The following is a 7,558-nucleotide window of genomic DNA, read 5'->3' as shown; positions in this document are numbered from 1 at the left end:
CATAGGAGAATGATGTGATGGACAAGACCCATATGTTAGCTTAGCATAATGATTGTTCAGTTTTATTGCTATTGCTTTCTTCATGTCAAATACATATTCCTTCGACTATGAGATTATGCAACTCCGGAATACTGTAGGAATGCCTTCTGTGCTATCAAACATCACAACGTAACTAGGTGATTATAATATGCTCTACAGGTATCTCCGAAGGTGTTTGTTGAGTTGGCATAGATCGAGATTGGGATTTGTCACTCCGAGTATCGGAGAGGTATCTCTGGGCCCTCCCGGTAATACACATCATAAGCTTTCAAGCAAATGACTAAGGAGTTAGTCATGAGGTGATGTATTACGGAACGAGTAAAGAGACTTGCCGGTAACGAGATTGAACTAAGTATGAAGATAACAGCGATCGAATCTCGGGCAAGTAACATACCGATGGACAAAGGGAATTACTTATGTTGTCATAACGGCTCGACCGATAAAGATCTTCGTAGAATATGTAGGAGCTAATATAGGCATCCAGGTTTCGCTATTGGTTATTGACCAGAGAGGTGTCTCGGTCATGTCTACGTAGTTCTCGAACCCATAGGGTCCGCACGCTTAAACATTCAATGACGATATAGTATTATATGAGTTATGTTATTTGGTGACCGAATGTTGTTGGGAGTCCCGGATGAGATCACGGACATGACGAGGAGTCTCAAAATGGTCAAGAGGTAAAGATTGATATATAGGACGATAGTATTCGAACACCGGAAGTGTTTCGGGGGGTACCGGGTACTTATCGGGTCACCGGAAAGGGTTACGGACACCCCCTGCAAAAGATTTGGGCCTTATGGGCCAAGAGGGAATGCACCAGCCACGAGGGGCTGGTGCGTCCCCATATGGACCGGCCAAAGTGGAGAAGAAAAGGGGAAGGAGGAAAGGAAAGAAAGGGAATAGGATTCCCCCTTCCTTTCCCCCTCCCCCTCTTTCCTTCCTCCTCCGACAAATAAGGCAGGGGCGCACCACTTGGGAGGACCCCAAGTAGGATTTGGGCTACTTGGGGCGCCTCCTGGCTGCCTCCCCTCTCCCTTCCACCTATATATATGGGGGGGCGCCCTAGCACATCCCAGACATTTGTTTAGTCGTGTGCGGCGCCCCACTCCACCGTTTACTCTCCCGGTCATATTTTCGTAGTGCTTAGGTGATGCCCTGCGAGGATCACTTCACCATCATCGTCACCACGCCGTCGTGCTGACGAAACTCATCTACTACCTCGACGTCTTGCTGGATCAAGAAGGCGAGGAACGTCACCGAGCTGAACGTGTGCAGAACACGGAGGTGTCGTGTGTTCGGTACTTGATCGGTTGAAGCGTGAAGAAGTTCGACTACATCAACCACATTGAGAAACGCTTCCGCTTATGGTCTACGTACCCGTAGACACACTCTCCCCCTCGTTCTATGCATCTTCATGGATAGATCATTGCGTGTGCGTAAATTTTTTTTTGTTTTCCATGCAACGATTCCCATCAAAAGCTTCATACCAAATTTATATTAACTAAAAAATATCAAAATGTTAAAAAAACATCACTTATATGTGCATGTCAGTTGCATTAATGCAAAAGTGTTGTTCATATATTTTTAGTTTTAATAATATTAACAATCACATGTGTTTTAAACAACACTTTTGTCGTGAATGCAAATGGCATGCATATATAGGTTATGTTTTCTGAACATTTTAACATCTTATTTGTATTTTTCTAAGTCAATGTCAATTTATTATAAAGTTTTTAGAGTGGCGGTCAAACGGTCAAAGGGCAAATGCATAAGAGGAATGAAAGTGGCTTGAGCGGTTTTTGAAAATAGGGGCAAAAAAAATAGAGACACAACTATGGGCATAACATTAATTATAAAAAATACTATTTGATGAATAGTAAATCACAATTGTTATTTCTCTACTAAGAATATCACGGATGCCAATACTTCACGAAACCGATCAATTGGTATCTCGAAATTTAAGAAATTTTTATTTGGCTAGCAATTTTTAAAAATTTATTGTTCACGTGTGTGCGGGTGGAGCCATGTTCACCTTTTTGTATTTGCGGGTTCCTTTCCTCTATTTTAAACATTTTAGTTGCAAGCTTGCTGATAGCTACAAAGCCGGTTAGGCGACCACGACCTTGAATTTTGTTTATTTGCTCTCCTCTTAGCTTTTGCAAACTGGAGGCTAGCTAGCAAGCTCAACGTGCCAGGGCTGTTTCCATGAGCTGCCGTCGTGATGCCTAGAGCGTAGAGCGAGACCGCGTCTGTCTCCCACCTTTGCAAATTCCTCACAATCGCGTCGCCTAAAAGCTTCTCTTGATCAGACCAACCGGCCACCAAGAATCCAAGCACTTCCGAGCTCGGACTTCTTGTCCCCGGACTGGGCCGCGCAGCATGCCGCCGCCGTCGTCCCTGCCGCGTCACCGCCACGCACTTCTCTAGCGCGCGCGGCCGGACCACCAGTGCATACGTGCCGATCGACCCACGAGAGCTGTGCCTGTGCTGCCGCCGTCGGCATGGACGAAGACGACGTCGCCAGCAGCCACGGCGGCCGGGGCAGAGGCTGCCCGTGCCTGCCGTTCTGCTTCTGGGGCTCCCGTGTACCGGCCGCGCCGGAGCGGCGGAGGCGTCGCCGGCGCAGGTTCAGGCTCAGGCTGAGGCTCAGCCTGTCGTGGTTCTCGTGGTCGTGGCGGTGGCTCCGGAAGAGCCGCGGAGGCAAGAGCTCGGAGGCGGGCGGCAAGAACAAGGGGAAGCGGAGGAGGAAGCTGCTGCTGCTCCTGCTCAGGTCGCTGCAGGTCAAGAAGGCGCTCGCGTCCGTCTCGTCGGGAAGCAGCTTCCTACCAAAGGTACGTCACATGCATGAACACCCATCGATCGCCATGGCCATTAATGATCTTGTTTCCCGACTGGTATCAGCAAGCGCTAGGCTTGGCAGTTGCTTGCGTGGTTGGTTAATTAATTAGCAGGTGGGTACGCAGTAGTTTAACGGGATGGAGATGGAGACGGGGCCGGGGCTGCGTGGTTGACCCACCAACGCCGGCCATTCCGCGGAAGAAGAGAGACGGAGACAGAGGGGCGACGGGGTTTTGGGTCTCCGGCGCGTCACTGTTATGAGGTTTTGGACTAGCGACTTTTATCCCGCGCGTCACGTGTGCGTTTACTAATGAAACTTGCACCTACGTGCTTGGCAGCTTGCCTGATGGCGGAAGGACCTCTAAAATGGCATATATATTTTACAAAAACTAAAATAACACACAATCGGATGTCATGCCTTGCTGAGTACTCCAAGTATACTAAAGGGGTTGTGTGTGGATTAGTGGTGGATTGTGGCAACTCAATTTTTCCAACCGCAGTATGCCTAAGTAACTTTGTCCTTTTTCTTACCCAAATGATAAGTGCCACACGTCAGATGCGTGGCACTCCGGCTTTGATGTATTCCGATGGCAATTCTCATTACGCAAGGATGATAATTTTCAGTGACACAATGCAAGTTCTTGTCAAAAAAATTAAAGCATGAAAGTTGCCATAATTGACAACTAAAGTTGTCATTCTCACGTCACTAAACTTGCCGTCAAAAATGTTCGGAGTTGCCATATGCTCGTACATGACATTCAATACTTATTAGGGTCCTTTTCTTAGCTATTTTTACTAGGTGAGGCATGCAGGCACACGTATACCATACATATCTTTCAACTAGGATATCGTACTCCCTCCATCCCAAAATAAGTATCGATGTACTAAAGTTGTATTAAATCAGCGACATTTATTTTGGGGCGGAGAGAGTATTAGGTTTTTAGATACCATGTTGTTTTTCTTAGCTATTTGTCTTACTTCTTTTGAACACAGTACATACGTAGTACATATGCATATACAATCACCCATACGAACGCATGCATGCATCCTATTCCTATGAGCATCTCCAAAAAACTGAGTCGGCACATAATCTTAAAATTGACAAAGTCGCCACAGACGCGTTCGTAGTCAACAGGAATGTCTCCTACAACTGAATGCACATTGCCGAAAGACCTAAAATAAAATAGAAAAATGAGACCGCCACTGCCAAGTCTAGAACTTGAACCCTACTGGGTTGGTTCCACTAGAAGGAACCTAACCATTTAAGCTATGCTTAGATCGCAGTATTTGTCTTAACTGAAAAGTGTATTTTGTGTTGCGGTGCGGCTGTTGGCGGTCCGACTTGGGGGTGTGAATCCCGCAGACCTGGATGATCTTTGGTGCGGCGGCGCTGCCGTTGGCTGCGGGGTGCTTGCTTGGACGGCGGCGCCCGCTCGGCCTAGATTTGGGCCCCATCTGGGTCGGGGCAGGCCGGCTGTTCCTTGCTTGGCGGCGCAGCTCCCTGGAGGTCAGGGTGGTGTTGTGGTGGTCTCCGGGTGGTGGCAGCGTTGTCAGTGGGCATGCTGCAGCGCAAAAAGAGGGGGCTTCGTGGGCCCTAGGCCTGGCCAGGCCGGTAGGGGCATTGTGTGTCCCTCGTTGTCAAGTCCGGTCGGTTAGCGCGTGGGCAGCGGAGGTTGTTCCCTCCCACTCAACTGCGTTGTTGTTGCCCCCGATTTCGTTGTTCCCTCCTTTTCCTCTAGGCCTCGTGTCGGTGACCACAATGTGGCGTTGTGGTGGGCGATGTGACCATGGTGACGCATGCTGGTGGGCAGAAGTTGGGTGAAGCACTCCGGATCGCCCCGGCGGTGGTGGTTTCTTGGGGTCGGGAGAAATCCCTATCGACTTGTCCGCCTTTCCTTCCTGAAGGGCCTTGGGTGTACCCCTTCCCCACTGGCCTTCGCGTACCGGGGAAAACCCTAGGACTCGTCCGGGCAGCAGCGGCGTCATTGTCGCTTTCCTTATTGAAGGTGTTGCTCGGTACGCGGTGCTTCGGAGTACTAGGAGCGCGGTGGGACTTCTCCGGTGGGTGCAACAACTTTAGTCTTCTTCGTTTCGTCGATCTGTCGGTGTTGGCATTTGTTTTTTTTTCTTTCTCTCTTTTTTCTTTGGACTTGGTTGTGCCGCAAACCCCGCAAGCTTGTTGTGTCGTGTGCTTGGTCCTTGCTTTATAGTATAAACCGAGGGGAAACCCTTTATCGTCATACGACTTAATCAATTAAAAATAACTATTTTTAGGCAACTAACTAGAAATAGCAATCCCCATTTTTACACCATTTTGACATTTTTTAACCATTGGAAATGTGGTCTAGTGGTGAGACCAATGTTAATTGTTTTTGTTTGTTCTAAAGGACCACGATCTATTTTAAAGGTTCATCGAAAGTATAAAGCACCCCAAACATAAGAAAATTTTCACCAAGATTGCTGGACCACCGAACAATCACTATCAGCTACCGCTAGAAAGAGCCAATGATGCACCCCCACCGTTGAACCGCGTATCAATATGAAGCAACAGACACCAAAACTCGTCGGCACGCACGATGAGAAATTCTATCCTCGCCGCCCCGAGGAGACGACAAGAATCTTTGTGGAGCTCCGTCGATTTCGTCCCACCGAACGAATTCAAGGTGGGTTAGAGCCCACAAGACCATCTCAACGATGAAGCACCACCATCCACCAAGTGTCGCCTGCAAGGACCCACACCATCCTCCACATGCCTCCCGAAGGTATGAAGCGCTAACGAGGGCGAGGTGGGGAGACCTTATTTTGTGCTAATAGCACCTTTATCTCGCCACTGTCGATCAGAGACATACCCAAAACTATTCCTACCCCTAGAACAACTGGACCGAAGCCCTCGGTCCCGCCCCCTCCCTTTGCACGAGCTTCTTGTAGCAATATTATGGCCCACTTCAATTTTTACCTTTAACTTTTTTAGTGCCTATTCCTTTAATAATGACATTTTTACTGATTCATAGCATCACATCAGAGAGATGCAAGAATAACGAGTTTACAGTAGCCTTTGAATAAATATGATGCATACAACCACCACACGCATTACAAGTAGACAAAATTATACAACCACAGGTGACAAAAGTCATGCCTATAGGAAGGCCGATATTCTACACCACCATCCATATATATTAGGTAACAAATTTCTTGGCCATGTGTTGGTACTCCATTCGCTGAAGAACAGACCAAGAACAAAGCCTCTAGTGAAAGAAGTTTTAATTATTGAAAACCATATCATTTATACATAGCTAAAAATGACCAAACCAAAGTTGTAGCTCCCACCCAAACAAGGATTCTGAAGCTTGCAGTCATCTCTATTCCTTCCTTCTTGAAGGCATTGCCGCGGAAGAAGTTTTGATGTTAATTTCATGCCTTGTGATGGTTTGTCCATGGTAGCATATGTTTTGTACTCTCCTTGTTAATGTTCTTGGCATTGTTGCCTTGAACTCTATTAATAAAATATGGTTGTGTGCATCCAAAGGCCGGGGGTTTCAACCTCCTTTTTGCGAGCAAAAATGTCTAACTCATTGCCAAACATAATAGCAACACTATCAAGTGGGTACAAGTTAGGAGCCACTTAGACGACCAGTCATGTAGCACGGGCAAACTTCTATTGAAAGAAGAGAGGTCTAATTGTCTCATCTTGCGGTAAAAACAGCAATTCTTATTTCCAGGCTAGTTGCGTCTTGCCAAACTGTCCTGAGTTAGGTCAAACATCTACGATGTTATCATAGTAAAAAAATAATTTTCAAGGTACCTTCATTTTCCAAATTTGTTTAGTTTACGTACATGGACCTCTAAAGTTCACTCTCTGAGATTGACATGATATCACTTCTTTTAGCCCCTTTGTTTTGCTAATAAAAAGCTAGTTCCAGCTATGGATCAATGCAGTGCCTATGGTCCTACTCAATGGCTAATTGCCCATTGCCAATGTTCTGCAGCTGCAGGTTGGCGGCTCCGGCGGCGCCAAGAAGCAAAAACGGAGCAAGCCATGGCGAACGGTCGATGACGACGCCGCGCCAACCACGAGCTGCGCTAAAGAGACGGCGCCTGTGCGGCCGGAGACGATCAGCCCGCCTTTCCCGAGGCCGGCCGATGGCGTGTGGCGAGCCCCGTCGTCCAGGTTCCACTCGCTCCAGCTCGACCGTGGCAGCGCCGAGCCTTCCGCAGGCGGCCTGTGGACGGCGGCCACGACGCTGGGCGTGATCGTGTTCTTCGGCCGCGTCACCGCGGTGCTCTTCTTGTGCTCGTGCATGTACGGCGCGCGGTGGCTCGGGGCTGCACGGACCGACGCCAGGGGCGGCATTGCCGATGGCGGCAGCAGCCGGAGGCTCGGCGACCGGGTGGCGCTGGACTACTTGTGCGCGGAGGAGCACAAGAAGGTGGTCATGTGTGGGTTGCTGGACAGAGCCGGCGGCAAGAGGCCGTCGTCGCGCTTTTGTATATAGTGGTCATGTTGGCAGTGGCAGCAGCAGCTGGTGTTGTAAATTGTTCGGTTTGGAGTGGTTTTGGGATATGGCATGCCATGTTGGGCTTGTTTCTTAGTTATTATACATTGTTTGGTTAAATTTGTACAGTAAGTAAGAGAGCTACCAACTATAGAAATCAGGTTTAGCTGGAAAAAAACTATAGAAAT

General features: G+C 48.2%; 1 pseudogene; it reads left to right on the top strand.

Annotated features, from left to right (window-relative positions):
• The first annotated feature begins 2,149 nt into the window (after positions 1-2,149).
• Positions 2,150-7,544, top strand: LOC125508759 (annotated as a pseudogene).
• Positions 7,545-7,558: the final 14 nt, after the last annotated feature.

The sequence above is a fragment of the Triticum urartu genome, chromosome 1 (genome assembly GCF_003073215.2).
Source record: "Triticum urartu cultivar G1812 chromosome 1, Tu2.1, whole genome shotgun sequence".
Lineage (NCBI taxonomy): Eukaryota > Viridiplantae > Streptophyta > Magnoliopsida > Poales > Poaceae > Triticum > Triticum urartu.
Note: the sequence above shows the minus strand (reverse complement) of the source record. Positions and strands in the feature narration are given on the sequence as shown.